Below are 20,600 nucleotides of genomic sequence, written 5' to 3'. Positions count from 1 at the left end.
TCGCACTGGGACTACCTGCTGGAGGAGGTGCAGTGGATGGCCACGGACTTTGCCCAGGAGAGGAGGTGGAAGGTGGCTGTTGCCAAGAAGGTAAGTTTGAATAGTAAACTTTGTGGAAATCGTAATATTTAAGAGAACTGAAGAATTCATTACATTAGGTAATAGAAGATTTCTACATTAACTATAGGTTATTTAATGTTTGATTTTTCATTACTAACTCTAAGACTTTACCTGACTCTATAGTTTTTGTACCTTTTTATTTACTCAATAACATCTATTAGGTGCCTGCTTGGTGTGAGGCGCTTTGCCTAGAGGTGTGTAAGGAGCAGCCAGCATGGATGAGCTCCAGTCCTCGCCTCTCAGGTTGCTCAGGGTGTCTCAGGGAAGACAAGGTGTCTAGAAATACACAGATGACCAGGGTGCACACTGGACACAAACAGAAGCCACGGAAGTGGTAGGAATAGAGTGTGTGAGAGGCCAGAGGAGGAGAGATCACTTCTGCCTGGGAGGGCTACAAGGATGACTTTTGACCAGGAGTTTAAAGAACTTCTAGGAGAAGAAGCAGTAGAACATTCTGTATGGTATAAATGAAGACTAGTTCCCCAAAGGCCCCGAGTATGCTTGAGGAATGGAAAGGACTCGTTTTGGCAGGGTCACGGAGCATGTGTAGGTGAGGCTAGACAGGCAGACTGGGTCAGGACGTGGAGGGCCTGGGACGGAGGGACAGGAATGCAGACTGTTTGGTATTTCCCAGGGAGCACTTGAGCAGAGACAGTCCAGGAGATGACAGTCCAGGGCGAGAGTGTCATGAGGAGCTGGGCTGAGGTGCAGCAGGACTGGAGCATTAAGAGAGGGGACTTCCTAGAAGGCCTGGTGACTGGGTTGAGTGACGGCAGAACTGCAGGAGCGGAGCACTCCTCAGAGACAGCGTGGGGGTAAGGCAGCAGGGTTGAAGGGTGAGCCTTTGGAAGGATTTTGTTGGGGCAGGTTGAGTAAGAGGGGTTCAGTGCTATGTGTTTGTAGCTTGAAAGGCTGACAGAGCAATGGGTGCATTGCTAGTAGGTAGTGCATGTCCAGGAGGTCGTCGTAAATGCAGGTCGACTTGGGAAGTGGGCGGAGCTGGGGAGAGGCTTGAGACCCCTCCACCTGGGTGTGTCTGGTGAGGCTGAGGAGCGGGTGAGACCCACAACCGAGTGAGGAGGAGACTCTTGGGCCTTCACAAGCCGGAGCAGCCTTCCCCAGCGTGTCTTCTATTACAGCCTGGTATCTCATCGAGCTTTTCTACTGGGACTCTTTCATACCAACCTGCATTTCACTGGTCTAACTTGAGAAGGATTATCCTTTTTTTTTTTTTTTTGTGAGGAAGATCAGCCCTGAGCTAACATCCACGCTAATCCTCCTCTTTTTGCGGAGGAAGACCGGCTCTGAGCTAACATCTATTGCCAATCCTCCTCCTTTTTTTTTCCCCAAAGCCCCAGTAGATGGTTGTATGTCATAGTTGCACATCCTTCTAGTTGCTGTATGTGGGACGCGGCCTCAGCATGGCCGGAGAAGCGGTGCGTCCGTGCGCGCCCGGGATCTGAACCCCGGAGTTCGCGCACTTAACCGCTAAGCCATGGGGCTGGCCCCAAGAAGGGTTATCTTTGAATGATTGTTGAATAGAAGGCTCTGTGATAATGGCGGTTCGTATTTCTTCCCCACTTTACTGGTCATTAACATAAGGGTCTTCAGCTGATAATAAAGGGATATTTTTTTTTCTAGGAGAATATCCACTTCACTTTTTAATATTGATTATCATTAGAATTATCGATGAGCAGTAGAAGAAATGAATACTAAAAATGGAAGGAACAGACTCTCTGGAATTCTGCCTAACTAAATATGCGTATCTAGTAAAAAAGGAGAAGTTTTCATATTACCGTGTGTGTTTAGAGAGCCTCATTGCTCATGTGGTGATGATTTCAGACAGGCAGGACTGTAGCTCGGTACCCTGAAGAGAGAGCCCAGAAGGAGGAGCAGAACAAGTTGAGGTGAATCTCTGCCTCAATTGCCAGAGAAATAGAATATTTCTGGTCTAATGTTGGACAGGTAAACACTCTTTTCCTCTAAAATTTGCTCTCACATTTTAACTTGGAAACTAATGATTTTATGTTTTAATTCATAGTTTTCTTCTTTTAGGTAGTAGACGTTAAAATGCAAATTGAATTTCAAGAGAAACAAAAAAAGGCATTAAGTTTGAATAAAATATTCAAAAAGAGGTACCCAATTAAGTTAATTGAAATATTGTGTACTTATTCAGAAAACTATTCTGTGGTTTTTATGTTGTCAGTGGCAACCCACTTTCAAGGTGAGTTGTTAGAGTCCGTCATTGTGCTGAGTGTAAAGAACTGTTATACGCCTGGGGTGCGGCTTTGTGAGATTGAAACCTTGTAAACATTATGGACTATACCTTTGTAGGAAAAGATTCGAGGGTGTTTGAAGTGAGTGCTCAGCTTGAAAACAGGAGTGATGTGGTAAGTGTTTTAATTGTGATGTTAGAATTATAGTCTTTGCTTTTAGTGACAGAGGTTTCACAGCGATATTATCCTTTGTGGGACAACTCCAATCACTTAGTCTTCTGGTTTGCCCTCCAGAGAGGGCAGATCCAGCTGTGATCTTTTCTTTTTTTTTTTTTTTTTTTTGTGAGGAGGACCAGCCCTGCGCTAACATCCAATGCCAACCCTCCTCTTTTTTTTTTTTTTGCTGAGGAAGACTGGCCCTGGGCTAACATCCATGCCTATCTTCCTCCACTTTATATGGGACGCCGCCACAGCATGGCTTAACAAGCGGTGCGTCGGTGCACACCCGGGATCCGAACCGGCGAACCCCGGGCCACCACAGCGGAACGTGTGCACTTAACCGCTTGTGCCACCGGGCCAGCCCCGATCTTTTCTTTTTTTTAAATAATTTTATTTATTTATTTTTCCCCCCAAAGCCCCAGTAGATAGTTGCATGTCATAGTTGCACATCCTTCTAGTTGCTGTACGTGGGACGCGGCCTCAGCGTGACCTGACAAGCGGTATGTCGGTGCGCGCCCGGGATCCCGGGCTGCCAGCAGCGGAGCGCACGCACTTAACCGCTAAGCCACGGGGCTGGCCCATCCAGCTGTGATCTCTGAAACTACCCAGAAAGAGTCGATTTTAAAAATAGATTTTCTTAGGATTACTTAAAATCAAAACAAAATGTGTGGCCTTGCCCTTGGTTTGTACTTCCTAGAATTTGTGCCAACCAGTGACAGTGAAGTGTGGAGGCTGTGGTCTGATCAGTGTAAGGGCGTCATATAGGTTCACAGCGTATCTGCAATTCAAAAATCCCCAAAGCTCGTAAAAGCAGGACTGTTTTCCCTGGTGTGGCATGGTCTCCTACAGCAAAATCTGGCCGAGGCCAGCTGGTTCTCTCATCCTGCTCAGTGTGTGTTTGGGTGTTGGCTGGAGGTGCTTCCAGGCTCCACTGGGGCTCTTATGAATATTTTTAAAATGCTTATTTTGTTACCTTACTAAAATCTGAAATAGTCAGAATTCCAAACCTTATGTGACCCTAAGAATTTTGGGTAAGGGATTGTGTACCTACAATATAAATAAGGCATGTTATTTACATTTGTTGATATCCGAACATTCACTTTCAAATATGGGCATGTCCTCTACAATAAGGTAGTGTCACCTATACCAGTGACCACATCAGTGCTGACAGTTTTCATTTTACGGTGGTGTTTTCCAGATTAACTTCCTGAGGGTACGCTTCCTCGGTCACCTTTCTCTCTTTGCTGCAGGCGATTGGGGTGCCCCCTCACCGTGGTCAGAAGTTGTGACACAATGAAGTGGGAACTTGAATTAAAAGGCTGGTGTCCTGCTTTGAAAATTCTTTTGTATTTTGGTCGCTGAAGGGAGCTGAGAGGGAAGAGACAGGTATTGTGTCCTCACTCATATTTCTGAGACATTCCTTCCGTGTTTCTTTCCGTCCGTGTTTTGGGGGGTTGGTAGTTATCATTTCCCTCCTTCTCCTGCTTTCTGCTGCTGTTGTGACCTGCTGTCTGCTCCCTCGCAGAGGGAAGGACAGATGGAGAAAAGTGGGTCTAGTTGAAGCACCAAGTGTTTAGATTAACAACGGGAAAAGCAAATGTTCTTAAGAAGTAAGTGTTGGAGAGTTTCCCAGGAGATTGTGGGGTCTTCTTCCCAAGAGACCCCGGAACAGGGAGACCCGTGGGCGTGGATGGCATCGATACAGAGAGTAAGGACCGCAGAGCTTCGTAAGATGCACTGTTTTATATAAAATGTGCCGTGTGTAACTCGCAGTGATGTTACTGTGAGTGCGCCTGACAGATTTTCTTGGATTTGTTTCCTGTTCTTGGAAATCCTGTTTATTTCGAGTATGGTCAGTCTAGCTATCCTTCTGTGGACATGTACAAATAGAACAATAGTGATGTAAAGAGCCGGGAAAGCGTAATTTTAGAAAAAATAGGATAGTATTGATGAGTTGAATCAATGTCCTCATTAGGTGTTTCCCACAGAACCTAAGAATGTACTTAAAATTTTTTTGGTATATAAAGATTGAAATCTTTCCTGCAGGTATATTTTTCTGCATGATTTATGTTATTCGTCTTAAAAATAAGCTCTTACTTTACTCTTTCTCAATACCAGCCTGGCATAATGTGACATCCCTGCGCTAGGCCGGAGCCACGGCGAGCTCAAGGCTTTGGTGCAAGAGGGGCCCCTGAGCATCTGAGATCGCGCCCTCTTTCTGGGCGCCTGTCTCACCCAGTCTTCTCAGGAACCTTTCTTTCCTGATCAGCACTTCTCTTCCCACCGACTCTTTCCTATCTTGTTTAAGTGCGCTCAAGTTTCTTATTTTACAAATGGCAAGATGGAAAAAATATTGCAACGTATAAAACAACAGCTTTAGTTTTCTAAATGTATGAAAAGTTCTTACAAATCAGTAAGAAAATACTGAGTAACCCAAAGGGAAATGGGTGAAAGATACAAGCAAGCATTGCACAGAGAAAGAATGCATCCAAGAAAAGGTGTGGCTGCTGCGTGAGGAACGCAGGTCAGAACCCAGCGCAACTCCGAGCTGGTAAAGGTGTGGAGCTGGCCTCTCGGACACGGCTGGGGCGGGCGGACTGCCATTCTGAGGGTGGTGTGGAAACGCCTGCCAGAGTTCAGGTGCACGAGCCCCCGGCCCCAGCACATCCACCGCTAGGAGCATCCTTTATAAGTACGGTCACAGAAGAGTGCCAGGGCACAGAGGCGGTAGTTACAGCACTGATTTGTGCCGGCAGCAAAGGGGACGTGGCCTGAATGTGTGTTCAGGAAAGAAGTGGTCCCATGACTTTCCCAGCATTTACTCGGTGGGTGTGGACAGGCCAACACGGGTCATCTCGGGGACCAAGGAGAGCTGGGCAGGGTGTGGGGTGTGCTTCTGTTGTCACGAAGGACACTCACCTGCACACGCGCTGGAGAAACGGGTAGAGGGCTCCCCACAGGGTGCAGGGTGCGCGGAAGCCCAGGGGGGTGCGGCATGCCAGGCTGGGGAGGGCCTGCATGCGCCCCTGCAGTGGGGGCTGGGGACCAGCCCCCTGCCTGTGTCCACTGGCTGCCCCCCAGAGCCAGCAGGAGGCCTGGTGTGTCCCTGAGGCCCCCGAGCAGGGCGGAGGAGGTAGGGAGGGCACGGGGGCACTCGGGACAGTCCTGCAGACCTGCTCGGGGCTCCTGGAGGAAGCCGGTTCCGTGGCTGGCTGACACCTGTCCTATCTCTCGTCTCCTCCAGGCCTCTCAGGGCCCCCAGGCGTGTCTCAGGCCTCTTCCTTCCTGTTTGCTCCTTGGTGTGTTCATCCACCGCCTCCTCCATACTGAAGGCTCCTCAGACGCAGCATAGCTCATTCTCAGTAATGGCCAGGCCAGCGTCCACCCAATTTCTCAAGCCAGAAACCTTTGAGGGAGTCCCCTTTGACCCCGTCTCCTTCCGTCACCCTCTGAGCCAGCTGAGTCGGTCCCCAAGCCCAGCTGACTCTACCTCCTGAGCGTGCGAGACGGCTCGTGGTCTGCCTGTCGCTCCTCAGTGCAGCTCCCAGCCCCTCACCTGGGATGCCCCGGAATCTTCCTCATGGACCTCCGTCCTCTTCCTGCCACTGTGAGTCCCTTCTGGGCTGATGGCCAGAAGGGTCACCACTGCTCCAGTGGGGACAATAAAAAGCTCCTCCTGATTCCCAAAGCCCTGCCCATCCGGCCCTGTCACCCCAGCCACACCGCCCTCTCTGGCACCTGGAAGGAGCACATGATTTCCTGCTCTGGGGCCTTTCAAGTGTTTTCTTGAGCGGCAAGACCTCTGGCCCCAGCTTCTCGCCTGGCTGACTCCATACTTCGGTCTTAGCTTAAAAATCCCTTCCTCAGAGAGGCTTCCCAACCCCAGTCTAAGTGGGGTCCCCAGCGTGCTTCCTAGCTGCTCCAGCTTTTCTGTGCAGTGTGTGTCAGGCTCTGTGGTCACGTACGTACCCGCTGCTCGCACATCAGACCAGGAGCTCCAGGAGGCCATGGCCCTGCTTGTGTTGTCCTCGCACCTAGAGGTGCAGATCGGGCCCCCACTCAAAGCTCTTCCTTGCTCTGCACTGCCAGGGGCCCTCCTTCCTTCTAGCTCGTCCCCGCTCTCTTGCCATCACTGTTTCTTTTCGTCCCCGCAGGGCTTTCTCGTGTACCTCCCCTCCATCTCCATCTGTCCTGAACCCGCAGCCACAGCGAGCCCCAGCCACCTGTTTCCTCCCCGACAAGTCCCAGGCTTCCTGTAATTCACTGCGACTGTCTTTCCTTCCTGCAGGGAACAGGTGGGGACCCCGCTGCCTTGTCCCCTGAGCTGCCCTAGAACTGGGGACTGTGCATGGCACGTATTGAATATCAGCAAACGTGTAGAATCGATGAGCACAGGAGTGATTGATCTCGTCACTGACAGTTGAGTACAGGGTTGTTTCTGTTTGAAAGGAATGGATGGAACGCGGCAGCTTCAATGTCTGCGTCACCACCTACACACTGTTCTTTAGAGGCCGCCACGCCTTCACTGGAGTCTGGTGGAACTGCCTGGTCGCGGACCAGATGCGGCAAATAAGAACAGGACAGAAAAGCACTCAGAGGCGCTCTTGCTTCTCCAAAGGTCCACAGCACACAGTCTGTTCCCCCGACACTTGAGACCTCCCTATACTGTTGTCACTGCTCAGTAGCAGCAACAAAAACCATAGGAAAACTAAGGTGGAGGGTCATTGTCATGTACACATTTGTGAGTGTGTGTGTGTAAAATCTACCAGGCGGATTGTAAACTCGGCAGCTGAGTATGTAGGGTCATATACTACGAGCATTCTTCATTGTTCCATTAGGTCTTTGGTGTTTCTTGAGAGCTTTCTGTCATAATTAATTGTCTAAAAATTGGCTCACATCTATTTTAAGAATTTGTAACCTCAAGCAAAAATAAAGAATGCATTAGAAGATTACTCTAGTGCAGTGAATATCACCTTTTTGAAAGAAAATTGGGCCCATAATTTGTATTTAATTCTCAGTTCATCCTTCAGGATGTGCCAGACAATTATTCATTAAATGTCATTTGGTAGTTAAAAGAAGTTAAACTCATCTGAAGAATGTATGAAATTATTAAAAGAGGTTAGTTTAGGCGCTTCCTGGGAGCACCTGCCCAGAGAGAGCACTCATGAACATGGAGTCAGTAACACAAAGTGGATTTTGGACCAGTCCTGGTTCAAAGCCAAGGAACTTTCCGGGGGATGAGGTTACATTAGAACTGGTCATGTCGTTATTGTCTAAAATGTGAGCCAGGGCCGGAAGGTCAGATGTGCTGGCATCATGCAGACTGTAACCTAGCAGTGTTTGTTGTCACAAGATTTGATATGCTTTATAAATAAAAGATTTTAAATTTAATTGAAGAAACAAATTTGTGAAAATGTTTAATAGGAGGAAATTTTCCATATATTTGGAGTTAAAGAAGGTACAAGTAAGAAAGTACATAAAATAAAAATATCCTTTGAGTGACTAACAGATTTGGTTAAACCCTAAGGAAATTATTGAAAGACTCAATGTTAAAAAAAATCCAGTAGGCTGCATGATAAAAATATTTCTACTTTGGTGAATTTATGGTTAAAGACATTGATGCTAAGGGGAAGAAATGTGTGTTTTTAGAGAGATGCTTTGAAATTGTTTTAGCAGACATCGTTTTAGGAAATCTTTCTTTCTGAGCATTTAGTGTTTGTCTGCAATATTAGTACTGAAGGTTGATCAGAGGAAATCCTTGTACAGAGTACCTGAGTGCAAGAAGTTGCGAGTGTTTCCTAAGAACAATCAAATAGTATTAGAACACGCCATTGTTCAGTGTTATAGTAGTTCCTGCAAATGCAAACCCAGTGTGGATCATTAGCCTTTGCCACACACAATCTACCGGGACAGAGTAGTGTGGGTTTGTTGAGAACTGTCATGTGTGATAAGGAGAAACTGAGCCATACACTTCTTCTCTTTCACAGTTAGCACCGTTTGCTCCTGACGGACAGTCTTTTGCACAACAGGCTCGTGAGGCTGTGAACCATGGTGCACTTTCTAATCCTGGGTATTTCGAGGCCCTGTTTGGACCTCCCCATGAAAGCAGCCAACGAGGGGAACCAGGATTCCTGCCACAGACCCGTGATACGACTGCACAGAGTGCGTCATTGTGGACCGCCTGCGTCACTGTTCCCGGAGGTCTCGCTAAGACTTCAGGCTACCCAAGGTCGCCAGGTTGCACACACTGTGCGCTTGGAGATATATGCTGATTTCCCGAAAGTTCACTAGTACTTCTCTGCCTTCTTCCCTGTTACTAAATATCTAGTTGTAGATGAGTAAAGTAGAGGAGAAAAGAAGGTCTCTCCCTCTTTGTTTTTACCTCCCTCGCTGGGACTGTGGTCCACTGGTGGGGCACAAGGGCCTGCAGTGTCCGCATATCTGAGAAACCTACAGGTTTACCCCACCCAGGCAGCACGTTTGTGTGAAGAAAACTTCAATTCTCATAGTTGCAGATCTTTACCTCATTTCCTTCAGGGAAAATTTGATGGCAAGACATGTGGCTTCAAGAAGACAAAGAGAGCTCGTGTGTAGACACTGGTTGGGTGGTTTTTCTGGTGTAGGAAACAGCTCGTAACAAGCCTCAGCGTAGACTAGGAGGAGGGGTCCACGAGGAGATTCCTCCTCAGGAGAACGTTGGTTCCTCTGTAGCCAATAAGTGACCATGGACGTAGAAACAAGAGGTTATCCGGGGAAAGTTGTGAAGACTACAGTGAAGTGACATTAGGAGATGATAACAATATCTGTATTTTCTGCAGAAGTCACTCAGTGTTTGTAACCCCTGGTATGTCGTGATTGATGGAAGGACTCACGCTTTTTCTTAGATCACATTTAGTAAAAAAAAGAAAGAAAGAAGAAATCAACAAATCTTTATTATCATAGTACCTGAAAAATAACAGGTGCCAGATTGATTATAATGAACCTTATGCTGCCTTTAGATGATACAAGCATTTATTTTATGGAGATCCAAACGAGATGTTGAAAAGCAGCTAAGAAACATGAACATACGTTAAAATGCCATCCTTCTAATCGTCAGAAGGCCTTATTTGAAGATGTTATCCTGCAACCACAGTAGGGCTTGAGAATAGTACACTGAAACAGTGGAATGTGACCCCTTTCTTTCTCAGTTCTAGTATATTCATTCGTATTCATGACCCTTAAATAGTATTTATTTAGATTGCATTTGCAGACTGCCTTTTTAAAGATGAAATATAAGTGATTTTTATCATTTGGTAAGTAGGTTATTTAAAAAAATGAAAGAACATAAAATAGTTCTAGATTAGCTATCTAATTCAAAATCTCTTTTATAGAGTATTAATTTTAGGCGTTATAAGCTTAACTCTATCAATGCACATATATCATTATCTAATAATTATTTGTGAGTTCATTGAGCCAAGAGTATGTTTTATTTATCTTTTCCCATTATCTAATATCTTAATATTCCATCAACAGTTATTATATATAAATGAATGTAAAAATGATTAATATAACAATGAGTAGTAAGCACTGACCTCGCTGTGTACAGAAAGGGAAGTATTGCTGGTGCTAGATAAAGGCTCCTGGGAGAGGAGAGTTGAATAGAGTCCAAGTCATGGCCTGGCCTCAGTTTCCCTGAGAAGTTATGGGACCTCTTTCTGGGGAAGCCACTGGGCATATCCAAGAAGTCCTGAGAGACATTGGGCTCCCGTATTTAGAGCCTCTGAGAGGAAAACAGTCAGGGGAAGCGAGCTACTCTGTGCTTTCTGCTTCTGAGACTCCCTCAAGCTCTCAGGTGCAGGTCACAGCAGAGCCCTTCCAAGGGGAGAAATGAAGCCTGCAGGTGATCCAAGCGGTAGGACACAAGGAAGAGTTGGGAGCTCTTACAGATCTTCGACTCCTCAGCATACGGCTGGGGAGCCACATACAGGGAGTAGCCTGGGCCAGTCCGCGTGGACACTCTGCCCTCAGGTGAGAAAGACAGCTTCCTGGAAGGAGGCACCGTGATGACCACAGCTCGCACTTGGCTCTAGGGAGGACTGGCTGTCCTCTGTGTCTGGTGGAAAGCTCTTATCCTGGAATCTCCTTTGACCATTGTCCTGGGGACTCCTTTTGCTTCTCTCTGTGTTAGATCTGCTTTTCTGAGTCCCATGTCTTCCTTTGTTGTTGTTTTTGTTTATTTTCTTAATAACAGCAGCTTCTTGAGAAAGAGGACAGGAGAAGTAAATTTTTTGACTATGCATCTTTAAGAAGTCTTTATTCTAGCCTCATGCTAGATGCATAGTCTGCCTGGCTATAGAATTCTAGTTTGGAAATCATTTTCCTTTTGAATTTTAAGGCTTTGCTCCATTGTCTTCTAGCTTCCGTAGTCGCTATTGAAAAGTCTGTAGAATTCTATTTCTGATCTCACGTCTGTGACCTGTTGTTTTTCTTTGGAAGCTTGTAGAATTTTCTCGTTTCCCTGGTGTTTGAAGTATTGCAGTGATGTATCTTGGTTCATGTCTGTTTGCAGCTCTTGGACTGGGCACTCAGTGGACTACTGCAATCTAGAAAGGTATTCAGTTCTGGCAAATTGTGTTGAATTACTTTCTTTGATGGTTTTCTTCCCTTAGTTCTCCCGCTCCCCGTCCCCCTCCTCCCCACCCTCCTCTCTCTCTCTGCAACTCCAGTCATTCAGATGTTGCATAATCTCTGGGGTTAGTTCTCTTATGTTCCTAGCTTCTCTCTTTGATTCTTCATCTGTTTATTATTTTGATTTACCTTTGGGAGACTTCTTCAATTTTATTTTTGAACTCTTCCATCATGACTTTTAAATAAAATTTCTAGATTTTTTTTTTTAAATGGTATTCTGCATTTGTTTCCTGGATGTATTTTCTTTCTTCTCCCTGAGGACATTAATGAGAGTTAAAAATTTTTTTTTCTCCTGGCATAGTCTCTTTTTTCCCTTAAATTGTTTTTGTTTGTTTGTTATGGTCTCTATCTTTTATTTTAGAGGTTTTTCTCAGATATCTGATAGTCTTCGATTGTCTGCTCATGTTTAAAATGAAGGACTAAAACACCAATTTGAAATTCTGTGAATCTGGGCAGGACTTATCAACTGTGAGCTCAAAAAAAGGTGACTTGGCTGGGATATTTGTGGGAAGACCCCTGATGGCAGAATTGTAAGGCTTTTCTCTTGGGCCTGTGAGGTTCTCCGAAGAGGAGCCCATTCATTTTCCTAGAGAAGGTTGGGGTGCCCACATTCCGCACAAGTCAGGAAAGAGATTGGGAGTTCTCAGCATTTGTTACGCATAGCTCACTGAGTGCCCTGTAATCACAGAATATCGCCCCACAGCCCCTCCAGAGTTCTGCCAGGGTGGTGGAAAGCCCCTCAGTGCAGGGACGTGGGGGTTTGGGGAACAAGTGCTCCTCCACCGGCTCCAGCGAGGTCTCTTATCTCGGCATGCCCATTCTCCCCTCCTCCTGTCGGTTCCCGACCCATCTGTGGAGTCAGCGGGGAGGGTCAGGCAGCGCTTGCTTCCTCACCACCGTTTTAGCATTTGGCTGTTTGGGGACTGCCGCATCCAGGACCACATATCTCTCTGCTCTGCAGCTGCCAAAATCCTGTTACACCTTCCACACTCCTTTCCCTGCCTTTGCAGGATTATGTGTTTAAAACCCTCTGCTGCAGTTTTCGTGGAGTTTGGGGGAAGGAGTGATGTTGGTGCCTGTGCTCATGTGTCACTGTAACCCGGTCATTTGCTAAACAAATGACATAGAGAATGAAAATCTTTTAAAGTTTTCAAATGAGCCTAAAACTATTGTATGTTTTTCTCATAATCCCTACAGAACTCAGGAAGTTGGTCAGTGTCCTTCACGTTGTGGTGAAACTGCAGAGAATTTGTCACCATGCTGATCTCATCAGCCCCAGACTGTCAGGCTCTTCCTGCGTGTCGGAGGCCTTGGAATTTAGAACAGCTTCCTGGATACTTCAGGCCCTGGAGCCTGAACTGTGGAAGGTGAGAGAAGGGGGAGCCGCAAAACCTGGTAGAGTTCAGGAGAATGATTGAATTGTTCTTTTTTCTCAGCAATTAGATATTAAGTGATAGCTGAGGAATAACATGAACCTCACGCTGTTTAAAGCAGTGTCTGATTGCTCTTGTCATCTGAGCATCTTCCCAATATTAAGGGTATATATATATATATATATATATTTTTTTTTTTTTCATGAAGAAGATTAGCCCTGAGCTAACATCTGTGGCCAATCCTCCTCATTTTGCTGAGGAAGATTGGCCCTGGGCTAACATCTGTGCCCATCTTCCTCCATTTATATGGGATGACGCCACAGCATAGCTTGATAAGTGGTGCGTAGGTCTGTGCCTGGGATCCGAACCTGTGAACCCGGGCCACTGAAGCGGAGTGCACAAACTTAACTGTTACGCCACCAGGCCGGCCCCTATTAAGGGTATATTTTTAAAAGGGGGTGAGGGTCTTCTTTTAAAGACAGAGTGGGATGAAAGGAACAGCTTCCCCTGTCGCACTCGGTTCTCTGATGCGGCTCTCCTGCCATCCCTGCCGCCTGCCTGCCCGCTGTATCCGTTCTTTTTCTTCCTCTTTTCCTGCTTCCTCCCTTCCTTTTGTCTGGCTGTGCTTCCTTCCTTCCCTCCTGACATGTGTGTTTTCATCTTTGGTTACATATCTGGTTACCAACCTCCTGCTCGGCCTCCGTCTGTCATGTTGAATGAGCGACTCTCCTCAGGAGCCTCAGTGTCCGGCTCAAGCCGTCACTCTGTCACTGAACCCTATTTGGTTGCAATAGATTCCAGGGGGTTCTCAGGTTTTCAGTGGGCTTCCCGGGTGGGGCCTGACTCCAGAAGTCTTGCTCTCTGAAGCTGTCAGGAGGAAGAGGCGGGAGTGCACGGGGCATCTTGTTTGGACTTGCGCTATCTTTTCCTGCTGCCGGGGAGTCGAAGCACTGAGTCCTGGTGCCGTGGGTTGGTGCTGTGTGGGGTGTAGCCTCTGGGTTATGGGAGGACATTCTGGGAAAGCTGGAATGTGTGACATATTGAATTCTTTTAAAACCAGGATCCCGACACGTCAGTGTTTGGTCTGATTGGGGTAGGAAATAAAATGACACATCGTGAAGCACAGGTGCTGCCCAGACGGAAGGTAGAGAAGGTGCTAAGTGAAGGAATCTACAGCTCACCCCTTCCCCAGTCAAGACCTAACCCAGTAAAAATCAAACCACACAGGTATGCCACACGGAAGGAAAAAGGTGCATTACCTGCTGAATGTTCAGTTCTGATCTGATGAAATGTGGGCAGTTTAATTGAAACGTGCAGGCTTGCCTGTGGGAGGTTTCTTGTTGTGTCGTTGGGCCGGGGACCCAGGCGGGAGTGGGGCGGTGCCCTTGCAGTGCACTCGGGACTTGAATCTGGAAACATCCGATGTCGTCACCAAGTCTGCCGTCACTGCACCCTGTGAAACGTGGGGCTCTGACGTCGTCATCTGGCTTTTCCTTCTTGCAAACAGACGCGATGACCCTGTCGTGACCTGCAGGCGAGGGTGGGAGGCAGACGGCACACCGGGCGTCCTCTGTCCTGACTCAGTAACGGATGAAGGATTCCTCTGGAGAGGGGATGTATTGACGAGGTGCCCAGCTTCCCCGGGTGGGCGACGTCCGTGCCGGGAGAAAGCTTTCCTCCCCGGCGGGGGCCTCTCCGTCTCCTGGTGCAAGTGGTTTCCCTTCAGTCTGTCTCTCCACCTGGAAGGTTTTATTCAGTCTTCAGAAATCCAGCTTGTAGACTCACGCGTGCTCCCCGGAGGAAGCTGTTTTCACCGCCCTGCCTGCTCCGGTCCCTCCTCCTCTCCCCCTCCTTACCTGCTTTACATCTCTTTTTCTAAACTGCGTCAGTTAGGGTTCTTTGCAAACAGAGGTCGATACTGAGGACAGAAGTGAACAAAGGAATACACTAGACATCTCCTCAAGTCGCAGCACTGGTTGGACAGCAGATCTGAGGAAGGACAGCTGGGCGCCTGGGCAGTGAGCTTGCAGGCAAGACACTACGGACCTGACGTTTCCGCATCTCTGTCTCTGTGGGATTCCCCTCCATGTCCCAACTCCCGGGACACACAAACTCTCGCGCTCCCCTTTGGATCAGGAAGTGGGTTATGAAGTTGGCCAAAGCAGAATTTTCCTTCCTTGTGATTTGGTGCGTGAAGCTTAGATCTACATTAAGAATTGTACTCTCTGTTATGATAAAGTGCTCTCTGTGTCTCTCTCACTGATTTTTGCCTGCAATTCTGTCTTGTCTAGTCCATGATCAGATCTGCCATCTATTATCTATGATTCACAAATCCTGAAATCTCTGAAACCAGGAGCTTGCTTTTTCTAAACTCTGTATTACAAAACTGAATTCATCTGGCCTGAATTCATCTCGCCAGGCCTACTGGACCTGAGATAACAGGATGAACATTGTTGGGGGTTTTTAGTAGGTTCTCAGCTGTGTCAGGAATACACTCCCTGTTTCACATGTCTGGGTTTTAGGAAGAAGTAGTGACAACATACAGTTTGTCCATCTCACTACTTTGTGGTCCTATCTTGAGTAGCTTGCCGTTGACCTGGAGGAAGTTATGGATGGGCAGCAGAGTAGCCGTTAGGAGAGCAGGACTCAGTCTTGTCCTGCCACTCCCAACAACGGATGGGGCAGGTGCCTTCCCCTCTGCCGTGAAGCTGTCAACTCTAAAGCGAGGGCACCGAGAAGACCCTTGCAAAGGCCCCTCCTGGGCTCTAAATTCTATGAGTTTTAGCTGATTGGATGAACAGTTACTTCCGAGTTCATTAATTAAAACTTGTAATGGATGGATGCTTAGAAATCTTCTATGTGTTTGTACTTGAAAGGGGGAAACGGACACCGTGAAGGTCGTGTGGGAACTCCATCACGCGCAGGCCTGGAGGGAAGGGCAGGCGAGTGCCCTGCGGCCAGAGGAGGAGGACTTGGTCACCTACAGGGGGAGACTGCGACCAGCAGGTGGGACCCGGGACCAAGTGGCAGTGTGAGGGGCTGAAGTCTGGCGCTCACATGTCCTCGAACAGGTGATCTGCAGTAGCCAGGGGCTCGGTGGTCCCCCAAGCCCGAGGTGGGAGAAGCTGTGAGAGCCCAGAGCAGGCAGCATGGCTCGGTCCAAGTCGGGGGCATGAGCCCCCAAGGGACTGGCAGGAAATTGAATTTCTACTCCAGTTTTTACTGCTGTCTTGAGTGACTACTTTGTAACAACAACTCAAGAAAGCACCACTTGAAGAAAATAATCTTTTATTGCAAAGCATTATGAAGGGGAATCCAGTTACACACTTTATGAACCTAAGGAAAATGATTCTTATTCATATCTGTTATAAGGCCTAGAAAATGCTATGGGGTCTCCTTAGGAAAGTCCCAGAACTGCAGATGAACCGCTCAGGTGTGTTGTTTGTGAGGCAGTGTCTCAGGCCCACTGCATGCCCGGCCGAGGGTGGTGGCTTGGGTTCTGGCGGACCTGCTGGGGGAACAGCTGCGTGGACAGAGCTGAAGCCACAGCAGTGAGCGCGTGTGCTCGAGACACCTGTGGAAGGAGCTGTGTTTGACTCTCCCACAGGAATATGTTTGTGAAGGTGCAGACGGACAGACTGAAGTGATGCCGGTGAGTTAGCAACATCTTTTGTGTAAACTCAGTTCTCTCCCTTCGCCCTTTTTCAGCGTTTGTTGACTGGCTGTTGGGCTCAGCCTTGTGCTCCGCCGGCAGATGTGGGTGGGTCGGGCGCCTTCCAGCGCCTGATCTGAGGTGCTGCGATGAGGTTTGACAGAAGCCCCCACCATCACTGCAGACGTGTCTTAAGGTGCCTCTGCCTCTTTGTGGCCCTACGTGCCCCGTCCACCTCTGTCCCTAGAGACTGGTTTGCACGTGAGGGATCCCACACAGGCACTGGGCCGGGCGCCTCTGCACTCAGCACTGATGGAGACGGGTGGTTTCCACTTCTTTGCCGGCGTGACTGAAGCTGCTGTGAGCGTGTGTGTCTACGTCTTGGTGTGAACCCATGTTTTTATCTCTCAGGTGCAAACCTGGGAGTGGAGAGGCTGGTGGCATGGAGATACAGGTTTCACTTCTGAGGACTTGCCTGGCAGCTTCTGGGAGGCTGCCACTGCCTGTGCTCACCCCCCAGGCGAGGGTCCCATTGCTCAGCGCTTGTCTGCACGTGGTGGTGTCTTTAATTTTAGCCATTCTGACGGGTATGGAGAAGTTTGCACTTGTGTTTCCACGATAACCAGTGTCACGTGTAATATGTTTCAACGTTGCAGCTCTGGACCCCCCCCCCATGCCCCCAGGATGACGACGATGTCCACAGGGACTCAGTCTTGTGTCTGCTATACGAGGCCATGGCCATCCCGAGTCCAGGCTGCCTCCTGTGCACGTGAGGAAGGGGCACAGGCGACACCGGCCAGACCTCTCTGGGGATGACCTTACTCGACCAGAGCTGGCCAAGCCCTTCCTACATCTAGACATTTTCCCACCCCTCGTTTACTTCTCTTTTTCGGGATGCAGGCAGCATTGCTGATCCCTTTCTTTCAGTCTTGTCTCTAAAAATGGAATTAATTTTCTGACAAATATGATCCCTCTCCTGGCTGTGACCACAGGGTGACCGATTGGCCTGTGAGCCATGCTTAGCACAGGCCCCCAGTGCGGGTCAGCAGCTCTGGAAGGTGCGGTGGGGCCGTGCGTTTTCAGCTGTGAGCTTCTGGCGCGGACCCACAGGAGACCAGGACCCGCATGGACTCGCTCTCGTAGCCTTTTCCCTGGGGTGTTGGCCTAGCTGACGCTGTGTGTCTGCGTTTATCCGTTAGCACTTTGGTCCCAATTAATATGACTGAAACCTGGGGCTATTTGATACTCATGGAAGGCAGTGGTGATTATTCTCTGTCGTTATCTTCTTGGATATGCCTGTCTTTAGGATTTTGAGGTGATGTGCAGCCACCAACTGGTAATGCAGTAATTTTTAAAAAGAGCATGGCTTCCCTGTGTTGAGTGTTTATGGGAACCAAGGACCAGTGCAGGGTGCTCCACAGTGAGACAGAATCCCTCACCCTCACCACATCCTGCGGCATCCTCTCCTCCCCCCCAGACCTGGAGGGGCTGCACAGGGTGGGGCGACCGCCCTCGGCACGCCCACCCGGTTGCCTCTCCCACCTCCCAGCCCGTGGCCGTCCTCCACACCCTGCTTTCCTTCTGCTTGTCTCTGAAGATTCCTCTCGTCGTCTTCCTGCCTCACTGAGACGACAGTCCTGTCTCAGCTGCAGGCGGGAAGCAGCAGCGTCACGGGGAGGCCGTCGTTCCTCCTCGGTCGCTGTTGGACCCGGCGACACCGGGCATGTTGACGATTCGACGAGAAGGGAAGGAGCAGAAGAACATTCTGTTGAAGCAGGAGGTGCGGTTTGCCCAGGCTTTGCCCACTTCTGTCAAGTCGGCGGGCGAGTCTGTTGCAGGGCACCCCACGTGGCTGGTGGTGAGGACTGGGCGCTGCTGTGGGAGAGCGCCCGCCGTCACTGCTCCCACGGCATCAAGGGGTCAGCCGCAGGGCAAGCACGCCGTGGTTCTTATGCGGGTAGATTTTCCAGTCTTGCCATGCTGCGTAGTTAGATTTGAAATCTCAAGTGTGAAATCTCAAGTGTGAATAAAAGTTTTTTCTTCCTAGGCTGTGAAACAGTTACTGGGGCTTCCTTTAACTCTGGCTGCCGTGTCCCCTGCCCACACACCCAACCGGGATCTTGTGAGCGGCAGCAGCGGCTCCTGCAGCCGGGTCTGCCACTGTCCTCAGCGGTGCCACACGGGGACCAGAGCGTTTTTGTCCCGAGAGAGGAAGCAGAGGTGAGCTCGTTATAAAATCCCAGTGAGCGCCAGACTCTGTCTCCTCTCTCACGCATAATGCACATTTTACATCAAATAAAATTGTTGCAGAAAACAGTTTGCTCAGATATAAACATGCAATATATTGTTTTCCATAATACATTTTGAAAAGAGAAATATTGAGAGAACCTGGCATACAGAACAGAAATTGCATACAGAACGAAACGTTGTAAAATGTGAGCTACCGTTTCCCACGTCACGTCTCCTGTTCCAGAGAGAGAGTCCCAACGGCCAACTGAGTTTGTCTCTGCGATCTTGGCGAGAGAAGAGTAAGGTGCCCCTGCTTGGCCAGCTCCGGGTCTAGGGAGCTGTCACGTGATTGCAGGCGCCCTGCAGCGTCACTGTCATGCGGCAGCTTGTGGAAATGAACGCAGCCCCTGAGAGTTAGTTAGTTGCTTTTCTAAACTGTTTGCAAGTTTGGACTTAGATCTTTTTCCACTCCTAGACTCTCCACGTTTCCTGTTGTTTGGTTCGTTGGTTGAATTCTTAGATAATGTACTTTGGCTTTTGTTTTTAAGGAGCAGTGTCTGGACGCAGGATCACATTTATGGTTTGGTTCTGTCACATGAAATGTGACTGGTGACGGAGCTCGCAGAGTGGTCGTGGCTGTATGGAAGCTGCAATAGCTTCGTTTACTTCCAAATCACACTCAAGACTTTTATAACCCTGGAGACACAGCTTTTCTTTTGCTGAGTAAGATGCAGATAAAGTCTAGTTCTTTTTTGTAATAAAAACTTTTTTCCTATTTCATAGTTAATGTTTGATGCTAATCCTAAAAAGAAAACCAAAAGCATCTATAAGGTATTAACATGTACTTTTTAAAAGTCGTCTCAGATGAGTTATTCATAATGCTTATAGTGGAAAAAAATTTTAATTATTAAAATTTCCCATTTAATATGACCTAGTTTTTATTTTCTCTCTTCGTGAAACTCTGCTTTTATCATTTTTTCTTTAAGTTTGATTTCTTTATTTTTTTTTTTCCTTTTTGACATATAATTCATTTCCTTTTTGGTGACTCTTTCTGGATGGCATTTCTTTTTTATGTTTTATTCGTCGAATAGTTACATGAAGGCAGTGTGCTCACTGGGTTGGCATGAGGGATGGGGGAAGAAGGAGTAAGTGTCAGACGTGGTTGTTGTCCTTGAGAAGAAGGGAGATGTGCGTCATCTGGCTGTATGGATGGTGCCTATTCACATCAGGAATGACTGACGACGCAGGGCGGCCTGTGCTTGGGCCAAGGTGGTGGCGAGGCGGGACCCACAGGGCCTTCAGGGATCTCTGCAGGGAGAGTGCCAGGACGTTTCCCTGGAGGGCGTGAGGGTGAAACTGGACTCCATGCCCTCTGTTCCAGGGGTGCCAGATGGGGGGTTGGAGGTGCAGCAGCAGAGGTCGTGAGGTGTGTTTGGGGGGTAACATGGGGATGAGTGTTGGCTTGGTGCCCATGCTGAGGAATCAGCTTCATTCTGTAGACAGTGGTAAGCCCCAGGGGTTTTAGAGCATGAGAATCCTGTATTCGAGATATCATCGTATATTTACTCATAAATTTACCATTTCCCATGTGCTCTATACTTGTGTAAATCCAGATTTCTACCTGGTGTCATTTTCCTTCTGCCTGAAGAACTTTCTCTAACATTCTTAGGGCTCCCAGGTGACTTGACGGCGTCCTAGAACAAAGCTTGAAAATACCAAGGAAGGAATACCTTGAATCCAGCACCCAACAAGCTAAGTGCTGGTCTGCTGGTGATGATTTTTTTTCAGCTTTTATCTCTCTGAAAAGCCTGTTTCACTTTTGTTTTGGAAAAATATTTTCACTGGATATAGAATTCTGACTTGATTTTTTCTTCCCAAACTTTGATGATGTTGTTCCATTGTCTTCTTGCCTGCATTGTTTCAGGTCACAAGTCTCTTGTCGTCCTTACCTTTAGTCTGTGTATCTAATTTTTAAAGCTGCTTTAAAGGTTCTCTCCTTATTACTACTCCAAACATATTTATCTACATTGGGCCTTGGCATCCTCTTCTTCCTGTTTCTCTGTTGGGGTTTGCTGAGCCCCGTGGGTCTGTGGGTGAATGGTGTTCCTCATGTCTGGAGAAATG

General features: G+C 48.0%; 1 long non-coding RNA gene across 2 annotated transcripts; it reads left to right on the top strand.

Annotated features, from left to right (window-relative positions):
- Positions 1-19,334, top strand: LOC131398073 (uncharacterized). Of its 2 annotated transcripts, XR_009216821.1 has the most exons (7): positions 1-90; positions 2,455-2,510; positions 3,806-3,941; positions 12,420-12,589; positions 13,656-13,822; positions 15,472-15,601; positions 16,203-19,334. It is a non-coding gene; the product is annotated as an uncharacterized LOC131398073 (long non-coding RNA). The 2 variants fall into 2 exon arrangements; XR_009216822.1 differs by lacking the exons at positions 2,455-2,510; positions 3,806-3,941.
- Positions 19,335-20,600: the final 1,266 nt, after the last annotated feature.

Source organism: Diceros bicornis, chromosome 35, assembly GCF_020826845.1.
Source record: "Diceros bicornis minor isolate mBicDic1 chromosome 35, mDicBic1.mat.cur, whole genome shotgun sequence".
In the NCBI taxonomy this organism is placed as follows: domain Eukaryota; kingdom Metazoa; phylum Chordata; class Mammalia; order Perissodactyla; family Rhinocerotidae; genus Diceros; species Diceros bicornis.
This window is presented reverse-complemented; position numbering and strand designations above follow the sequence as displayed.